Source organism: Mauremys reevesii, linkage group 1 (assembly GCF_016161935.1).
Source record: "Mauremys reevesii isolate NIE-2019 linkage group 1, ASM1616193v1, whole genome shotgun sequence".
NCBI lineage: Eukaryota > Metazoa > Chordata > Testudines > Geoemydidae > Mauremys > Mauremys reevesii.
The window spans coordinates 165,264,871-165,284,267 of NC_052623.1; the positions used below are offsets into that span (position 1 = coordinate 165,264,871).

General features: G+C 44.6%; 1 long non-coding RNA gene across 2 annotated transcripts in view; it reads right to left on the bottom strand.

Moving 5' to 3' along the window:
* LOC120391376 overlaps positions 1 to 18,060 on the bottom strand; it is a 43,183-nt gene extending 25,123 nt beyond the window's left edge. Inside the window, exons 1-4 of one of the 2 annotated variants that reach the window (XR_005591282.1) lie at positions 17,906 to 18,060; positions 17,311 to 17,635; positions 11,494 to 11,626; positions 8,959 to 9,038 (exon numbers count right to left, since the gene is read on the bottom strand). This is a non-coding gene — a long non-coding RNA (uncharacterized LOC120391376). Of the gene's footprint in view, positions 1 to 8,958; positions 9,039 to 11,493; positions 11,627 to 17,310; positions 17,636 to 17,905 lie in introns of those variants that run through there. The other variant, XR_005591281.1, reaches the window with a different exon arrangement.
* Between the last annotated feature and the right edge of the window lie 1,337 nt (positions 18,061 to 19,397).

Genomic DNA, 19,397 nt, shown 5'->3' on the forward strand with positions numbered 1-19,397 from the left:
GTGCTTACCTGGGAAGCATCCAGCAGGTCCCTCTGGATTCTAAGGGCGGGGTAGCGTAGCTGGGGGGGAGCAGGGGGTTACCTGCCATGGCGCGGGTGGCCCTCCTCGCACCCCCCCCCCCCATGTCGCAGCTCACCTCCGCTCCATCTCTGGCTTCACGCTCAGGCCCAGGGAAGCACTGCTTGCTTCTCAGCCCTCCCAAGCTTCCCGCACGAACAGCTGATTCGCAGGAAGCGGGGCGCAGCATTCAGGGGAGGTGGCGGTGACGGAGTGGAGGTGAGCTGCCAGAGCACCCACGCAGTCAGAGCCTAAGGCGCCACTTTAAATTTAAAAGCCCTTTTAGAACTGCTTGGACAACTGGTTCTAAGAGGGCTTCTAAATTTAACAACTGGTTCCCGCAAACCAGTGTGAACCGGCTCCAGCTCACCACTGCCTCCGGGATATGGGTGGTAAAAAAAAAAAAATCAAAGAGCTTATTGTAATTGTTGAAGTTGTAGCTTGCAAGTAGGGCAGAATAGTTTGTGATTCTGAATTGCAGAGTGGAGGAGGCATAGACCTTGCAGCCCAAGAGGTCAAGGCGTTTGAGGTCCTTGTCTTGTGGGGTGGGCCAGTATTGTGGCTGTTTCGTCCTGTGTGTTGCTGCATCCACTACAAGAGAATTCAGTTGTGGATGAGAAAATCAGAAGTCTACGTCCTTGGCAGGAACATAATATTTATGTTCAGCCTTTTTGCAAGTTGGTGGGATAGAGGCTGGGGCCTGCCAGAGGGTGTCAGCTGGTTCTAGGAGTGCTTCATTTATGGGGAACGTGATCTTTGAGGGCACAGAGGGTTGGAGGATTGTGAGGAGTCTGTGTTGTGACTCCTGGACCTCGTCGAAAGGGATGTACTGGCTGAGTGCCACCCTTTTCAAAAGTTCCTGGAATTGCTTAAACTCATCCACATTTTGTGGAGGCGGAGGCATGAGGGCTCTGTCTGGAGCTGATGGAGAGTTAGGAGTCAGTGAATCAGGTTATGGTTCATAGACCAGCTCTTTGGGGGGCGGGGGCAGGGTTCAGGCACTCTAGATGTAGACGGAGCTGGAGATAGAAGTGTAGAACAAGCTTGTGGTCTGGAGGAAGAGTCACGAGGACGAGTGGCAGCAGGAGCTGGTGAAGGGTACAACTGAGGCCAAGGCATAGGATAAGAGAAGTAAGGTCTTGCCCACAGGGGAACAAAGTAGGGAAACTGAGGCTGGTGCTTGTGAGCCGTGTCCTGAGGTATAAATGGTTCCGGTGGAGGAGGAGAGGCAGGTGGGGAGAACTCTGCCTGCTGCTGCATATTGGGCTCGCTGTCAGTGAAGGTAGCCAGGTCAGGTGGGGAGAGCAGCTGGTCAAACAGTGAGCGCTGTGTGTCTAGAAACGGAGAGTCAGGCTCAGGGCCCACTGAGATGTTGTCCTGATTTAAGAATTGCTGCTGTACCCTGGGCTGTGATCCTGCTGAGCGAGATATGTGATCAGAAGCACGTATTGACTTCTGCTTTGCTTTTGTGGGTGCCGTGGGCCGTTTGTAGGTGCCCTGTGGGAGGTCCACGCCTGCTGCTGGAGCGATAGACAGTCTTGGTGCCGACATTCTTGTTGGCACCGGGTCTATTTTTGGTGCCAAGGGGACTGGTGCCGAGGAGACCTTCCAGCTACGGGAAGCAGGGTCCATGCCGCTGCGCTCCGCGGGAGCCGTGGCTGAGGTGCTGGGAAGCTCGGAGGCACCTGCCTTTGGTGCTGTCAGCACTGAGGGTAAGAATCTCGCAGGAGACCCTTTACCCTTTTGAAAGTCTCTGCATGGAGACAATTGGGCTTCCTGCCTCTTCGCCTGAGAGGGTGAAGCCGTGCTCCCAACTGGTTCTGACCTGGCTGGGGAGTGTGAGGGAGAGGGTTTTCTATTGCCCATCTCTCCAGGCGGCTGTAGGGATTTCTCCATCAGGAGCATTTTCAGCCGCAGGTCTCTGTCATGATGAGCCCTGGTTTTCAGGCTGGTACAATGGACACACTTGGCAGGGACACGTGTCTCGCTGAGGCACTTCACACAGCACGCATGTCCATCAGACCGTGGCATAGGCTCCTGACAGGAGTCACATTTCTTAAATCCTGAAGACCCTGGCATTATTGCACTAGGAATGCCTGGGTGGAGTGTCTCAATGGGAGACAAACTTGAGGAAAAGAAATAAAAAACAAACAAAACAAAACAAAAAAACCCCCAACAACCCCCCCCCCAAAACTAGTTAACTATTCTAAATGAAGGGAAATAACTGGGATGTTTCTAACTATTTCTATGTCTTTGTACTTATTTCCTTCAGTGACCAGGGAAGAGGATCAGCACTGCCCCGAGTCCCAGCTGAGGATGGTTGAGAAGGAACTGAGGGGGGATGCAGGACACGTGCACTCAGGCAGACTCTAACAATGCCGTGAGACAGCAGCTGAGCGCATGCATCCTGACCAGGCACTGCTACTGAAGATCTCCGATCAACGGCGCCAGGACACACTGTCATCTGGAGCGGAGCACCCACAGGGACAGCACTTGAAGAACTATAGATTTAATGTTTATAATATGGTCATTGTAAAAGGAAAGACCCTGACCAGCTGGTGAAGGTTCTGACGGTACCAACATTTAGTACAACCATGTAAATTGAGACTAAATTATTACAAAGGAGTAAAAATAATAAAGTTCAAGGAGTAGGGTTACACTAGATGCTTTCTATAAGCAGACAGGTATTTGGTTAGTGTGGAAAGCCATCTCACAGCTGGTTGCATGAAGCACAATGTTCAGAAGTGGAAATTAGAGATTGAGATTAAGATCACAACAGGCTTGATTTCATTATGTAACGAAGATTATTGCTTATACTTTTATCCAGGATTTACTATTGACACTGAAAATACATTAGCATCTTGGGTGTCTTCAGGGGTGGCTCTAGCTTTTTTGCCGCCCCAAGCACGTCAGACAGGCAGCCTTCGGCGGTGTGCCTGCGGGAGGCCCCCGGTCCCGTGGATTCGGTGGCTTGCCTATGGGAGGTCCGCCAGTTCCATGGCCTTGGCGTACCCGCTGCCGAATTGCAGCCAAATCTGCAGGACCGGCGGACCTCCCGCAGGCAAGCCGCCGAAGGCTGCCTGACTGCCGCCCTCGCAGGGACCGGCAGGGCGCCCCCCGTGGCTTGCCGCCCCAGGCACGCGCTTGGAGCGCTGGTGCCTGGAGCCACTGCTGGTTGTCTTGTTCCCACTAGCATAGATCCATCCCACTCTCAGCTGTAGGTTCACTCCACAGAATCTTGAACATGAAGTAGCAGCTGAGACCAGCAGCAAGGAGTGATGCAGGAGCCACTTTGCTTGTTTATTCAGCAATAGTCTGTGTCCATGCTGCTTTATCTTGTCCTCAGTAACCAGTTAGCCTAGACGACAAATCTCTTGCCTGGACACGTCAGCCCAGGTAACTCATCTGTAGCCACCAACTTCAGACAATACTTAATTGATTACAATACGATTCCCCTGGTGGTGGGGGTGGGGAGTCTCCAGTTTGTTTTGTGAAAAGGTGTTCTGATAGCAAAAGACATCACCACCACATTTTACATTTGTTAAACATCCCTGAAAAGTAATCCCACAGAGAATTCATATTTGCTACAAAAACTATTCACCGCTGGAACTTTTGCATGGTTCTAGTTCTAAGCTTTTACCATACATCTTTACCATTCCAAGTACTAGAACCTAAAATCAGGACTCACACATGCACTCACCTGAACAATATTGCCTAACTGGTCAGATGTGTTATGGGGATTGCCAACTCCCATCATGATACTAGCTGCTGCTGGAGGTAGTATACTGGATTGATGGACTAGTGACGGCAATTCATGGGATCTTATTTTATCCAAATTCCTATCTATAAACCTGTGAAAAGGCAAAAGTGATCTTAAAAACATCTAACTGCTTTGCCTGCTACTTCTCCTCTCTTTTCCTGCTATGTTGGCTCAAGGCAACTCCCACTGAAAGCAATGGGAGTGTTTCCATTGACTGTAATGGGAGTTGGATCAGACTTCAAATGACTGTTAATACAGCATCACTCCAAAGTCTGTAGTGTATCCGAAAGCTTGTCACAGCTTTCTGACCATACAATTCTCTTTAATCTGGGCTGCACACACTTTTCCTGCATGTTCTTTGAAGTTGGGGGTGGTTTGGGGAGAAGTTGGCTTTACAGAAAAGTCACTGTTTCAGACATTCTGATCAGAGCCAAGTTTTTCAAAACGTTGATACTTTGCTCCTATCAGGAAGGAATTTTTTCTCTTTAAAATGACAGATTTCTCATAAAGCCTGGCTCCCACCCCCAAGCTGCCGCTATGATGAAAGCTGCAGCAGGCTTTGGAGAGTTACCTTATTCTACAACTGCCATTTAGGGGAAAATCCCTGAATACAGCCTGTAGCTCAAATAAATGAGCTGTGAGTTCTGGGAAATAGACTTGGGACTGAGAAACAAAGTCTTCCAACTTGCAGCAGCCATGATGGAGCCACTGCACAGCTGCTTCTGTAGATACTTCAACAAGAAATTAACCAAGACTGACAATTTGACTCCCCCCCACGCCTTTACATAAGGCATCAAGAGTCAGGCAGATTGACCCCTCCCACAGAAGAGTTTTGACAGCTGACAGGAGGCAGCAGAAAACTGACATTCACCTCCCTGTGTTTTCTAAAATGCACACCATAAAAAAAGGATTTGGGGCACACAGAACTGGCTTGAGAGGGTCGCCCTACATTTACTTACCCAGGGGACCCAGTGGCAAGGACATAGCTAGTCTCTGAGACACTGAATGGAAGGCTCCTCCACACCACTCTCCTGGTCCCTATTCTTCCTCCTTCCCCCTCACCCAGCAGCACAATGTTCCCTCAAGAGCAGCACTGCTACTGACCAAGACTCAGCAGAAGCCACAGGAGGGAGGGGGTGGGGGCTTGGCCAGAATTAATGTTACAGAAGCCCAGCAGCCGCTCTGCTCCACTCCCTCCACTCACACCACAAGGGGACAGTGCTGCAAGAGCAATGTTTCCTGCCTCCAAGTGGGAAGGTGTTACACCCATATAGAGAGCTGGAGCAAAAGCTGGGAGGAAGGGGGATGGAATGCAGAAAACTTCCAAGTCATTTTTGTTCAGCAGGTTCAGAAGAACCATTTTTCATCTACCCAATTGGTGGAAGTGTGGATGGAAAGGGTTAGTTTTCAAAATGTTTCTACATTCCTCCTGCTGAAGAAAGGGGGAGAAGAAGAAAATAAACTGGCTGAAGTCTTCCCCTTCCCTCATTTGTTACAAAAACCTGCATTTTAAGATAAATCCAGCATTGTTGTAGCCATGTAGGTCCAAGGAAATTAGAGAGTCAGGGTGTGTGACATTGGTCCAGTAAAATATATTACCCCACCCACCTTTTGTCTCTGAATTTTTTTTTTAATTAAAAATGTGGAGTGTTTTGACCAACCCCTTGTCATGTATGATTTCAACCCCTCCAACACATGTGGATATAACAAGCCAGCTCAGAAGTCAAAGACAACTTGGGTCAACCAATTGTTGTAGTAATGTTATAAAATACACTAAAATTCTTAACCCTTTATTGTATTGTTTTAGTAACAATTCACCACACATACCTAATACAGGGTTCCAAACATACCCCTGAAAATTGTTCATCACTGATAATGCTGTTGAACAAGTCAACAATACATTAAGGAATTTGTATTATAGGAAAAGAAAAGAGCATTTTAACATGTTACTAAATGAATAAACCTATTTTTTTTACATTTAAGAATAAGACAAAAAGGGATATTTTTTCTATATCCCTAAAGTCTTTCCTTTTATTTAATTGCAAGTCCTTGGCTTTATTAGTGACTTATTCAACAGCTGCTTACAGAGAAAGTTTTTTTTATTTGCCAGTATGCTTGGAGCATGGAGGAAAGGAAAGAACTGGAAGAGGATTTAACTTCTCAAGCAATTTTCACTTGAAACAATTGACAATGGCCAAGACTATTCAGCTGGGGTAAATCAGCATAGCTCTACTGCAGTCAACACAGCAATGCTCATTTACGCAAGCTGAAGCTCTAGCCCAGTATAACTTGTGATTTGAACTTCAGTGAGTTCAGCTGCTTTACAACTGGGCACAGTTTAAGATTTCTACATTCAATTTCATATACACAAGCTGGAGATAAGCCCCAGGTGAAAAACCCTGAAATGAATACAGACTTTCAGATATTCCTGAATTAATGGAAGCCATGGTTAGCAATAAGAAGTTAAGGCAATATGCAAAGCATCCTATGGACACATTCTCCATATTCAAGAGAATGAAACATTTGTACCATAATCAGGACCATAAGCACACAAGGGACAAGAGGTAGAGAGACGAATAAGACACAGAGAACAGAAGGAGATTTGGTCATGTAGTATTAGTAAATCATTCGCCATATTGACCTGAGATCGTATTCATTTATTTTAAGCAAATGGATCCAGATTGGTGGGCAAAACAAAAACTGCATCTGGCAAAAAATGAAAATTAAAGAGAGCAACACTTAGCAAGTAGCCAAGCACATTAGTTGAGGCTGTGTTACCCCATTGGGATGGGGTCTGCTCCATATCCCATCTCTTCACTACTGGTGGTCTTCAGTATGCTGTGCTAGTGTTTCTTCCATTTTCTTGTAAGGATATTTTTCAGAGCAGCTGGTTTCCATGCATATCCCCTTCACTCTACTGATACAACATACTGCACTGTGCTGTACTTTGGATCGAATAGGGAAAGATCTTTTTCAGGCTGCATACCTATGGTGCATATTAAGGACTGGTGAACCCACTCAGAAAAACGTCCCCTCTGTTTTTTTTGTCCATGTAGACCAGAACCCATACTGAACCTTTGAGAGGGTTCTTGTACTTGGTTCACTTTGTTAGTTGACTTATTTTCCTGTGGTTCTGCAATGCCAGAGTCCAAAACGAAGATTGCTAAAGCTCTTTCCAGCCAACCCAGCAGAAAGAAGAACCAGTCGTCTCACAACAAAGCCTCTTCTAACAGCTCTAATCAAAGATTCAGATCTAAAGGTGTGGATAAAGTTTGCAGGTGTATGTAAGCTTTGGGTTTGCTTCAGAGAAACATGTTTTTGAGCTTCACCCACTGCTAGTGCACCTGTGCCGCCACTCCCCAAGAGCTTTGCCAAAAGATCTTAATTGAGGCATCTGATGAAAAGTGGAATGTTACATGGTCGTGGAGGGGGAAGTGAGGTGGCAAAGTGACAGATTTCAACCCAAGGTCAATTCATGACAAGTCAGTTGTGCTTGGGGCTGGAATTTAGTCATCCTCAACATCTGAGCAGTTGCAAGTGCTTTGGAGGATAGGATTAAAATTCAAAATCGTCTGGACAAACTGGAGAAATGGTCTGAAGTAAATAGGATGAAATTCAATAAGGACAAATGCAAAACACTCCCCTTAGGAAGGAACAATCAGTTGCACACAAACAAAATGGGAAATGACTGCCGAGGACAGAGTACTACGGAAAGGGATCTGGGGGTCATAGTGGATCACAAGCAAAATAAGTGTCAACAATGTAACGCTGTTGCAAAAAAAGCAAACATCATTCTGGAATATATTAGCAGGAGTATTGTAAGTGAGACATGAGAAGTAATTCTTCCGCTCTACTCTGTGCTGATTAGGCCTCAACTGGAGTATTGTGTCCAGTTCTGGGCACCGCATTTCAGGAAAGATGTGGACAAATTGGAGAAAGTCCAGAGAAGAGCAACAAAAAATGATTAAAAGTCTAGAAAACATGACCTATGAGGAAAGATTGAAAAAACTGGGTTTGTTTTGTCTGGAGAAGAGAAGACTGAGAGGGGACATGATAACAAGTACATAAAAAGTTGTTACAAGGAGGAGGGTGAAAAATTGTTCTTCTTAACCTCTGAGGATAGGACAAGAAGCAATGGGCTTAAATTGCAGCAAGAGTGGTTTAGGTTGGACTATTAAGAAAAACTTCCTAACTCTCAGAGTGATTAAGAACTGGAATAAATTGCTTAGGGAGGTTGTGGAATCTCCATCATTGGGGATTTTTAAGAGCAGGTTGGACAAACACCTGTCAGGGATGGTCTAGATAATACTTAGTCCTGCCTTGAGTGCAGGGGACTGGACTACATGACCTTTTGAGGTCCCTTCCAGTTCTAGGATTCTATCTCAGAACAGATGAAAGTTTTCCCTGGTTCACATAAACATCAGTTCTCTCATCTGATGGATAGATCTTGCTCACTTCTGTCTTGCTTCTCTCCTAGACCTCAATAATTATCTGTGACCATAAGTGTATTGTAAGCATCCTGTACCTACTTCAGGGACAAGCAAAGACAACGCCCATTCCTTAAAAGTTTATAATCTAATGTAGATTTCCATGCCTGGGTCTACGAGAAGCCATGACAAGGCTAGGGATGACAATACTGGAGGGAGAAAGAAGGCAGGACTAGGTTTTCTTGGTAATAAACACAGTTAACTGTTGCTTGTGATGCACACATCTTAAGGGTTTTATAATTCTAAAAGAAAAATATACTGTTTTTATAAGAGGAAGACTAGGGTTTGTAGGCCTCACAAAAGAAATGAGTTTTAAGGAGATACTCAAAATTATTTTTCCCCAAAGCCCCATATCCTGTTCAGACAATAAACTGTACATCTTCAGAGGTGGTTGATCTTATTTCTTGGCTCCTTCCTCCAGCACTAAACTTTTCAATTTTGCATCAACAGAATTATAGATGTTAGAGACTGAAGGGACTGGTTAGGTCATCCTCTGCCAATCCAGAATTGTTCTCTACACTGTCCTAGCTAGTGCTCTGTCCAGTCCACTATTCAATGAGTCAAGCAATGGGACTTCCAGCACTACCTTTGGGACACTATTCCACAGTCCAATAAGACCACAGTTAGGACAGTTTTCCTAATATATGATGTAATGATGAGATCAAGAGGGTGGAGAGCCGACTCTTCCTAATAAAAGCTGTTTTCCCTTCTGTATTTTGCCTCTTTACTGTTCACTGTAAAGCAGATTAAGGAACATAAATTAGCGTGCATCCTTTGAGCGCTAAGTATTTTCTACAGATCATTAAAAAAAGGAAACTGTCCAGACAGCTGACTGATTTATTAAAAGCTAAGTTTTAGAGAGGTTTGGAGTAAAGTTTTGGATGTACCCACACCATTTGGAGGAGGACTAAAACCTCAGTATTTTCTCCTACTTCAGGGCCTACCATGGTTTGTTGAATCTGGATTCTTTTATTTAAAAACAAACACACACACACAAAACCTGCCCAGGTTAGTCGTGTTCTTAGCAAGATACGATCCCTTGGAACAGTATATAATGAACACATTTTTCCAGGCTGCCAAGAGGTGGGCATGTAGTACCAGGGGGATTAAAAAAAAAATTAGGAATGTCACAGCAAGACACTATGCAATTGAGATGGGCCCAAAAAGCACTGAATTAGAAAAGCTCCTAATGCTGTAGGTGTGTGTGGTAGGGTGGGGGTGGGGGTGGGGGGGGGTGTGGAAGAAGACGGTGGACAGGCAGGAGGAAATTCTGAACCCATAGCTGGCTCCTCTCTTTTATAGTGGCATGAACCAAAAATACCAGGCCCAGGCACCCTTGAACTTCAGTGTACATGTGCAAAAAAGATCAAAACTTCAAAAAAATGGCTCTCAGAGAGCAGGGTGTTAGAGGCACTTTAGATTTTTATTTTGCACATGCCACCAACACCAAAGATATTTTAATATTCTCCTAAAATGAAGGAGACTGGATAAGTTCATGAGAGGGCCTGTAAGTTAATACTACAAAAGAACAGCATGCAAAACGGGAATGCGTTGCTGGTTCAGGCAAACTGCATCAGGAACTTCAAGGATTTCCTCAACAGTGTGAGCATATTCTTTAAAGGTCAGTGCATATCAATGACATTCACTGCATAGAAGGTCATCACTGACTGTTCACTCCCTGTTCTCAGGTCCTGCTGGATTCCAAGAGGAGAATACATGCAATAGCTTCTGAAATTCCCTTCAGTCTTCTGAGAACTCTACAGTGACGCAGTTACCTGATTTGGTTTCAGCTCTTCTCAACGTGATTAGTTCTGCAGCCCAAAAGGAAGACCTTTGACAGTTCCCCCAGACTTTAGGGAAGCATGCAAAGAGGGAACATTGGTGTGGGAAAGGCAGGGAGGCAAGATCATGAGGATCTCTTACAAAATGATCCACAGAAGGAAAATATAGGGACAGGACTTAACTAACAGATCATACTGACATCTAGTGGATACTTACAGAACTACTTGATTGTAACCAAGTTGCAAGCAACAAAACAATGTAAAAGGATATCTAAAAATGTTTCACCATAGCCTTGTTTCCTATTCCGATTACAGCCAAAGGCACAAAATTTGGTTTTCAGAGCACATGTTTAACACTGAGTGAATTTAGGCTTCATTATCTTCTTTTATAGGTTCATCCCCAGGAGACAACTGAGGGTCCTGTTACTGGTTCACTTTGTTCCATGAAAGGGTGGGGCTTGTTTAAACTACTCATTGTTTACTCAATTCTACTCTTCAAAATCTGATAATTGATGAGATCTATGTCTGAATTATTATGATGATAAAAACTTAACGTGCTTCACACAGGAAGGAAGTATTCCCATTGTACAGATGTGGAAGCAGAGGCATACAGTGCTGAAGCAACTTGCCTGAAGTCACCCAGCAGACCAGTGGCAAAGGCAGAAATAGTTTGGGTGGGAGTGGATTGCGATTGGATATGGAGCCTTTTCCATCTCTAGGAGACCGGTTCAAATTCAGGTTAGACTTGCATTGGTCATAAATGTTCACAACACTTGGGGATTCCAAGAGTCCTCTCCTACAATCTGGGTCACACTGGCCCCCTCCCATGGAAAGGCTTGGTAGCACATGTGGGAGAAGAGGAAGTCTTTATGGAGGACTCCTTGGAGATTACAGCTGCATGGTTCCACTAAAGAGAAAGAGGGTTTAACCAACCATATAAGAGTTAGCAGCACACACTGCAAGCTAGGAGGATTCTTAGGAGTCCAGGATTATCTATGTGAAGCTCTGTGCCTCACTAGTTAAGGGCCTTCCTCCCCAGCTATGACCAGTGCTTGGGCCTCCAGGGAAGATGGAGGGGCTACATAGAAAAGATCACATATGCCCAGGTTGTATTATCTTTTCTTGCAGACTCTCCATGGGATCAGAAGAAGGAAAGAGGTACTCCTCCCCTGTACAAATCCCAGCTCCCCAACAAGTTTTGAGTTGGGGGAGTGGGGAGACAGTGCCCTGATGATTCCACACTTCTGCCTGAAATGGGGAAGGAAAATAGACAGGGGCAAATAGATCCTATCATGTTGAATTTTAGCAGTCACATTGAAAGGAAAGTTAATTAAGACAACAGCCCACCTGTGATGGAGTTCACCTCCTCTCTGGATACCATTAAATCATCCTCTCAGGGATTACTTACCTCTGGTGCTCATCAAAATACTTCACTAAAGCTTTTGAATGGATGAGTCTGTGTTGAAGAGTAGATATTTTCAAGATGTTTCCCAGTGGGGAAACCCCAGTGGGATCTTCTCCACAAGAGCTCTCAATCCTGCCTGTCAGGTTACACAAGATAAACACTTTGCTTGAATATATTCTCAGGAAGAAAGGTTTCCAGAATATATTCTTAATGCAAGTTTTCTTGCCCAGTGGGGCCTGCCTCCCTCAAGGGTTAGGAGAAAGCAGCAGACACTCTGGCTACAAGAGATGCTATCTCAGGCAAAGAGGGAAAAGATTGTGGGAGTCTCTTGTTACATTATTGGCATCACAGTCAAACATTCTTGCCCATCCCCAACTCATCTCACTTTGGTTACTATAACCTCTTCCTTTCTGGCTTTGTCAACACCTGTGTTACTCTCCTCAAATCACCACAACTTTATCACCACCTTACCCCACTGAACAGCTATATTGGCCACACTTTTGCACACTGCCTCATCCCCACACATCAAATTTAAGCTTCCTGGGCCAGTTACTCAGCTGGGTAAATAGGCAAAGCTCAACTTAAGGAAAGAAGTCACACCATTTTACAGGAGCGGAGGATCTGCCCCTTAATTTCACCTTCAAAGTTTTCTGAAACTCTGCCTATTGCCAGCTGTAGGCCTTGGCCTCCGTTCTGTCATCCAGTGATTTCTAGTAGCATAAGCTTAATGTCTAATCCTCTTCCTTGACAGTCTATTTAACACAGTGGGTCAGCTCCTCAACTGGTGTCAATGGAGCTATGCTGATTTTTACATCACAAGAGATATGCCATTTTATGGCAGCTGACTCACGGTGTCTATCCTCCTACACCGTGTACCATTGACCTCTACTACTCAGAACATCTTACCCGTTAGCACTCAGAGCTCACCAGGAGTTATCCTTACGACTACTTTTCAGGGATCTATGGGATTGGTGCTATGCCCCAGCTTTTATACAGTTTCTTGGAGGAAGCCCTTCAGTGTGGCTGATGTCCAAGGAGTCCCTTCTTCCTTCAGGAGCCTCACTGTCTCTGATATCTCTGCCTAGCAAGTCCAACTGAGACAGACAAGTAGAGATTTGTATGCTCTGCCAGGACTAGTGTACCCCAGCAAGTATTTGCAGTGACACCAAATAGCCTTTTCAAAACAGAGGAAGATGTATTAGTCAACTGGAACAGAGCATTGGAAGACCTTAGGTTAATAGAGAAATAAAGGTTAACACACAGACCATTCTGGCCAAGCCAGCACAATTTGCTAGCCAAGCTGTAGTAAACTCCATTTCTAACTTTGTTGTTAATAATATTATTGATAATAATAATAATAATATTTGTTAAATTTGTTAGTCTCTAAGGTGACACAAGTACTCCTCGTCATTTTTATTTCTAACTCTGTCTCTATAACCTCCTTAGTCAGTCCCAGGAGGGAGCAGCCAGCCTTCTCAAGAACTAGAAGCCCACACTTTAGCCTCTGTCAGTCATGTCACGGTCCTATGTTCTCAAGCTAGGATCTCTGCTCAGCCTCCCAGTAAGGGTGGTGGGGGGTGGGGGTGGTAGCAGGGTGGTTACCTGCTCTAGCCCTGACAGGGTAGACGCCAGCCCTGGGAGAGGGCTAGGAGAAAAGGCCCAAGCTGATTGGGGAAGTTGCTACACCTGGGCCACATGCCCCACTCAGGGCAGCTGGGCCTTATAAGAAGGCCAGGCCAGCCAGAAACTGAGTAGAGTTTCTCTTCTAGGTGGGGAGGGAGAGTGGCTTAGCTGCAGGGGAGTGAGCGGGTACCTGGGAGTGAAGCAGGGCTGGGGAAGAGTCAGAGGTGCAGGGGAGCTCCAGGCTAGTGACTCTCCAGGCTGCAGGGCCTGGTCCCAGGCCCATAGAGGTACTGGGTGGTAGAAGGCGGCAGCAGGTCAAACCCCCTTGCCTGTGATGAGTGTCTTTTATACTGCAGTCTGCCCCAATGAGTGGGCTAGGTGAGGACTGGCAGTAGCCCAGACTGAGGTGAGTAGTGGGTAGGGGTTCCCTGGGGAAGGGAGACCCACAGAGAGTGTTGGGGTATTGCCAGGGGGTAGCACCCCAGAGAAAATGGGCACGGGGGGAGGGGATACAGGGCCCAGTTGTGGCAGATCACCAGCCTGCAGAGGGTGCTCTGGGCTGGAAATTGAGCTAGTTCCCTGCTGGTCTCTCAGGAGGTGTGTCTGCACACTTACGGGGGGAACCTCCTTTCTCTTGGAGAAAGTTTCCTAGGAGTCAGTGTTTGGTCATTGGGGCTTTTCCATTGTCTCTTTGGGATTCTGCATTGATAGAGGTTGCTCTCAGCAGGGTCCAGCTGGTTCCTTAACAACCCCATTTTTTGTGGCCCAGACAGCAAGGTGACACCCCCTCCTTATAGCCTGTGCTCTTCCCCCATCCCCAAGCATATTTAACACTTAACAGTGCAAAGTACAGAGGGAAACTGAGACATACACAGCATTCAAAAAAATATTACAGAAAATTCCCCCCCTTCCTCAAACTGCTACACTGACATTTTGTAATTGGGTCTGGTCAAATCATCTTGGGGTGACTAGCTCAAATGCATTAAGGGTCACACTCTTAATAAGAGTGACAGTTGAGTTTCAGTGGTGAAACTCATGATATGGCAACTATACAGCCAAGATGGATCCAAAAGAACAGACACGTAGTACAACAGAGGGGAACACAGCTAGAGCAAAAGCACTTCAAAGACATTTATTTAGGCCCCTGCACGCATCCTCCTTGGGTGGAATTTCCACACAAACAAAAAAGAAGAAAGATACCACACAACCACTCAAGATTTACCCAGCTCCTCCCACTGAAAGCAGTAAGAGCGTGGGCTTGTCTACACTACTGCTTAAACTGATGTAACTTGCTTTGCTCAAGGGTGTGAAAAAGCCCCCCGCCCCGAGCCATGCAAGTTACAACAACCTAAGCAAGTGATATGAGTTACAGGTTACAGCAAACCTAAGCACTGTCCACACCAGGCAAAGTCGGTGGGAGACAGTCTCCTGCCAACATAGCTTCTGCCTCTCACTGAAGTGGAGTAATTGTTGATGCGAGCGCTCTCCAGTTGGCACAGCACATCATCCTTCGCGCTACAGCGGCAGTGTTGTGCTGATATAGCATAGACTAGTCCTTTCACCCTTGACTTAAATGGGAGCAGAGTTAAGGCAGCACAGATTTTTGAAAATGGAAGGGGTGGGATTTTCCAAAAAAAGTCCATGTGTTGTGGTTTAGGATATGACTTTTTACTAAAAATCAGTGGACATCATGTAGCTAAAACTAACTGCAAGGCTTTGAAACCAACAATGCCCTGATGATAGGCCTGCCACCTGTCCAGGTTTTCCCAGGGATCATCCTTTTTTGAGGTAGCTGTCCTGGGAAGTCTATAAGCGTTCTCAGTACACACATTCATATATAAACAAGCCATAGAGCTCACAGGGTTAAGGAAATAAACAGCTAAAGCAAGAGAACAGGTTCTAGACTTACAGCAGACTAAGCTGCAGAATGCTACTCCCCCTACTGTCTGTAAATAGCAGTTGAATTTAGACAAGCAAGCACTAAGAGTAATGAAAGCTTGAAAGTGGAGGCATTTGGATAGTTAAGGTCAAAAAGGTACATCTTAGTTTTAGAAAGGCAGCAACAGCACTTCACAATTCAAACGCCCAACAAAAACAAAATAATAATAATTAAAAAATCATGGGAGTTGTACAACTCCATTAAAGCTGAAATTAGTGACCACTCCTACATCGAGATGAAAGCCAGGCCATTGGAGACACTCAAATATGCTAAGTCTTGCTTTGCAGTATTACTGCATATCTGCACATTTACAGACCAATCTTTTCAGAGTACAACTTCAAATTGCATCATGCCAGAGCCTGGCCTGCCTACCAGGAGTTAGATGTGACCCTGCCTAGCTACTGGAGGGGTGCAGGAAATTTTAAACAGCATAAGCAATCACCATTTGAAAGCCTGAAGAGTAAGGAAAATAATCACATGTTCTTTCTCTTTACACTATAAACGTACATTGGTATAACTACATTGGTCAGCGGTGTGAAAAATCCACACCCCTGAGCAACATAGTTATTCCGATCTTAGCCCCTTGAATCAATAGTGCTATGTTGATGGGAGAGCTTCTCCTGCTGACATAGCTACTGCCTCTCAGGAAGGTGGATTCACTATGCTGACGGGAGTTCTTCCGGCGACATAGTAGCATCTGCACTGTAGATCTGCCCAAAGTCATGTGTTTTTTTGCCAAGCCCCACTCCCTCCTGCCCATAAACAAGAAGCCAGTTTGTAATATAGCCCAAAGCCTATTGATCATCTGGAGAATTCCAAGAGTTCTGAAGGCAGGTGTTACAGCAGGGGTCGGCACCTTTCAGAAGTGGTGTGCCGAGTCTTCATTTATTCACTCTAACTTAAGGTTTCGCGAGCCAGTAATACATTTAATGTTTTTAGAAGGTCTCTTTCTATAAGTCTATAATAGATAACTAAACTATTGTTGTATGTAAAGTAAATAAGGTTTTTAAAATGTTTAAGAAGCTTCATTTAAAATTAAATTAAAATGCAGAGCCCCCCGGACCGGTGGCCAGGACCCGGGCAGTGTGAGTGCCACTGAAAATCAGCTCACGTGCCGCCTTTGGCACATGTGCCATAGGTTGCCTACCCCTGTGTTACAGGTTCGGCACTTCTGGTGACTTCGGACTGAACTTCCCTTATGTCATTTTTTACTATTATCACTGTTTCGCTATGAGGGCAAGGTTCACCCTTCCCCAGGCAATGCTGAAGTGACTTGGCTTTGCACAGGGAATGCTGTGAGAATTGAAGGGGTGAAATTAATCCTCTTAACTCACAAGAAGGCTGCAGAACTGTAGCACAACCTTCCTGCAGTTGCTATGCTAGCCAGTGAACTGGAGTAGGGACTCCTGCCCCTCCAAACTCCCTGTGCAAGGATTTAGGCCACTGACCTGCATAAGTGAAGTGGTGATCCAGTAACTCAACCCCCCCATTCCATTTCTGGTGGTCTTTGCCACTTCAGTCTATTCAGACTTGGTACAGAATACCTCCTCCATGGTGTGTAGTGCTCAGCTCATGAACTGTATTCATGCAGCAATGCACCACCAAAGGACTGTAGTGTAGGGAGGCATGTACAGGCTCCCTCCAGTTGGAGGAATTCCATCCTTCCTGCCCAGATTAAATCCTAAATCACAATATGAGACACTGACTTTCTTAAACAAGCATAAGTGAAGTACTAGACAGCAATAGCGTATCAACGGATAGGCAAAGCATTTTACATGATAAATGAAAGCAGTAAAGTTTCACACGACAGATGCTGGATGGAGAGTTAAGTTGGCCTCAGTATTGACATTCTGTTTCCATACAAAGGACAAAAAGCATGTGATCTCTCTGAGTGATTTCACATTCAGGCACACAAGAAAGCACAAACATTAAGTCTCCATGAGAGAGTACAACACGTCTTTCGTCTGACCAGGCTGCAGCCTCTTCTTTTGAAAAGAAACTCTTGAATTTTACACCTATGAAGTTCTTGATTCTTTGAAAGGGGCCGTACATAACAAATGAATCACAGCAGCGTACACCACAATATCATTGAAATAACATGTAGGTTCAACAACGTGGTGACAGTTGCATCCTAAGATATTAGCTCATTCCTCACTTCATAGATACACCCTACATATTGCTTTCCCCATATATTAATACAGCAAAGTGAGCTTAAAGATACATTCTGCTGTTTTATAAAAGAAATTTGTTTTACTTACCAGTTATGATCCTTGTTGTCTCTTAAACAATCACAAAGATTGAGTGTTACTGATGTCACTTACTAGGAGGCTCTAGATGGGATCCAGTCACACAATGCAGCTTGCAGGGTCTGAAGCAGCACAGGCAATGCAGGTCCTTGGAAATGTAGGAGCTAATTTGTATTCCAGTTGCTCCAGAGTAGTCTTAGTCTATTTTTAAAAGCGAGAGTCTTGCTAGCTAGTCTTTACAACTCAGACAAGGCTATTTGATTTTCCTCTCTTTAAAGGGAGGTCAGATAAGCGTGGTAGAAGCCCGCCGTATGGTCTGGTTTAGCTGTTCACATCCCTGAAACACTCAAGAGATACTAAAATCAAAGACAAGTCTCAGCTGCTTCATGTTTCTCCACCAAGAATAAATAGTAAACCTGATTCAAAAGGCCTCTTGAGCCATCAACATACCTAGAAAAGTCTTTTGACCCCACTGTAAAGAGACTAGATCACCCTTCACCAGAAGAAGGCACATCTGGGAGCACAGACAAGCTCTCAGTTTAAATATCAGCCTTTGTTTTCAAGAAGGAAAGAAAAAAAAAAAAAAGGCCAGTAACCAGCCCCTCACCTTATCCCCAGGTTCTCTCTTCAGAGGTTAAAAAAACAAGCAAACAAAAAAAAAAACACATAAAACCTCTTTTTGCTTTCACAGATGAAATAAAGGGTCACTTTTGCCCCTTCCTTGGTTATTTCCTGTGCTACTCACAACATACACAAAACCAGACTTCCTCTCACACAAAAAAAATGGAAACCTGCCTTACCTTTTGCTTTATTTTCCTGATTAGCGACAGCTGGAGATTCTTCAGTCCAGTTTGGCAGCTTCTACAGGTGGGACTCATTATCTTCTCTGGGTCTAGCTGCCATCATTAACCCTTTCCTGTCCTGGAGATGTGTGAGGCATACACTTTCCATTATAACAAGTTACTAACATTTGAATTGCACAGGTAGCTGCAGCCATTCATGGAGTTAGGAATGAGGTCTGTGCAAAATAGTCACAAAAAAATGTGAGGTTTCTGCATTTTAATTTTGCAAAATTGGTTCAACTTCTTGAAGAAACTAAGAAATTTTTTACTTCAGTGGGACTGCTCATGTGTACGAAGTTAAGCATGTATATGACTATCTGTAGGAGCTGGGCCTTAGGACACAGGTCTAGCAAGGCTTATGTTTGTGAGTAGCTTTACTCCTACAAGTAGTCCCAATGGAACTACTCACATGGTTAAAGTTACCTGTGGGCCTATATGGGTTTGCAAGATCAGGGCCTTACATAGAAGAATCAAATCTATTATACACTTTCATAGAATTCTTTTATTTCTGTCATTGTTATTGTTAGAAAAAAATCTTACCTCTGCATTTCTTGACTTTTATGGGCTTAAAAATAATTTCAGCATAGTCTTTGTGATTTAATATATTTGCAGCTCCCATTGGGACCATTCTGAATTTGTCAAAAGATATGACATATAGATAATTAATTTGTGCAAAAGAAAAGGCAGGCCTTAAATCCCTTCCTGTTGGAAAGCAAACTGAAGTGTGTACTCACCGTGTTTTTTCTTGTACTCCTTCTGATAAGGAGGAAGGTGATTTGTAAAAGATCTCATTATATAGGAGTATCCATTTATGGTGTTTGATGACATTAGTTCAAACCCAGCCTCCAGGTTTTAAACATTCCTGAGCAGGTTCTCTAATGAGCACTACTGTACTTCAACTTGCAAGTATATCCAAACTGTTAAGAGCTCCATGTAAATAACTGCACATGAGACTCCATTTGCAATGCACAACAAAGAAGTTTTCATTGGTCATACAAAAGCCAGGAACTACACCATGTATTCTTGACCACCAAATACTCGTACCTTCTCTATTAGCTATTTAATTTACATATATATAGGCATCTCTCCTAACACAAACTATTCCGTGCTCCTTTCATGTGGCTCAATATGGAAGCAACACAAACACCTAGGAATGACAGGTGGGATTTTTAAGGCATTCAGTAAACTCCCTATTGATTTTAACAGGAATAAAGTTAGTCCATGCTGAGCATCCCCCCCAACATGTACAAATCCCAT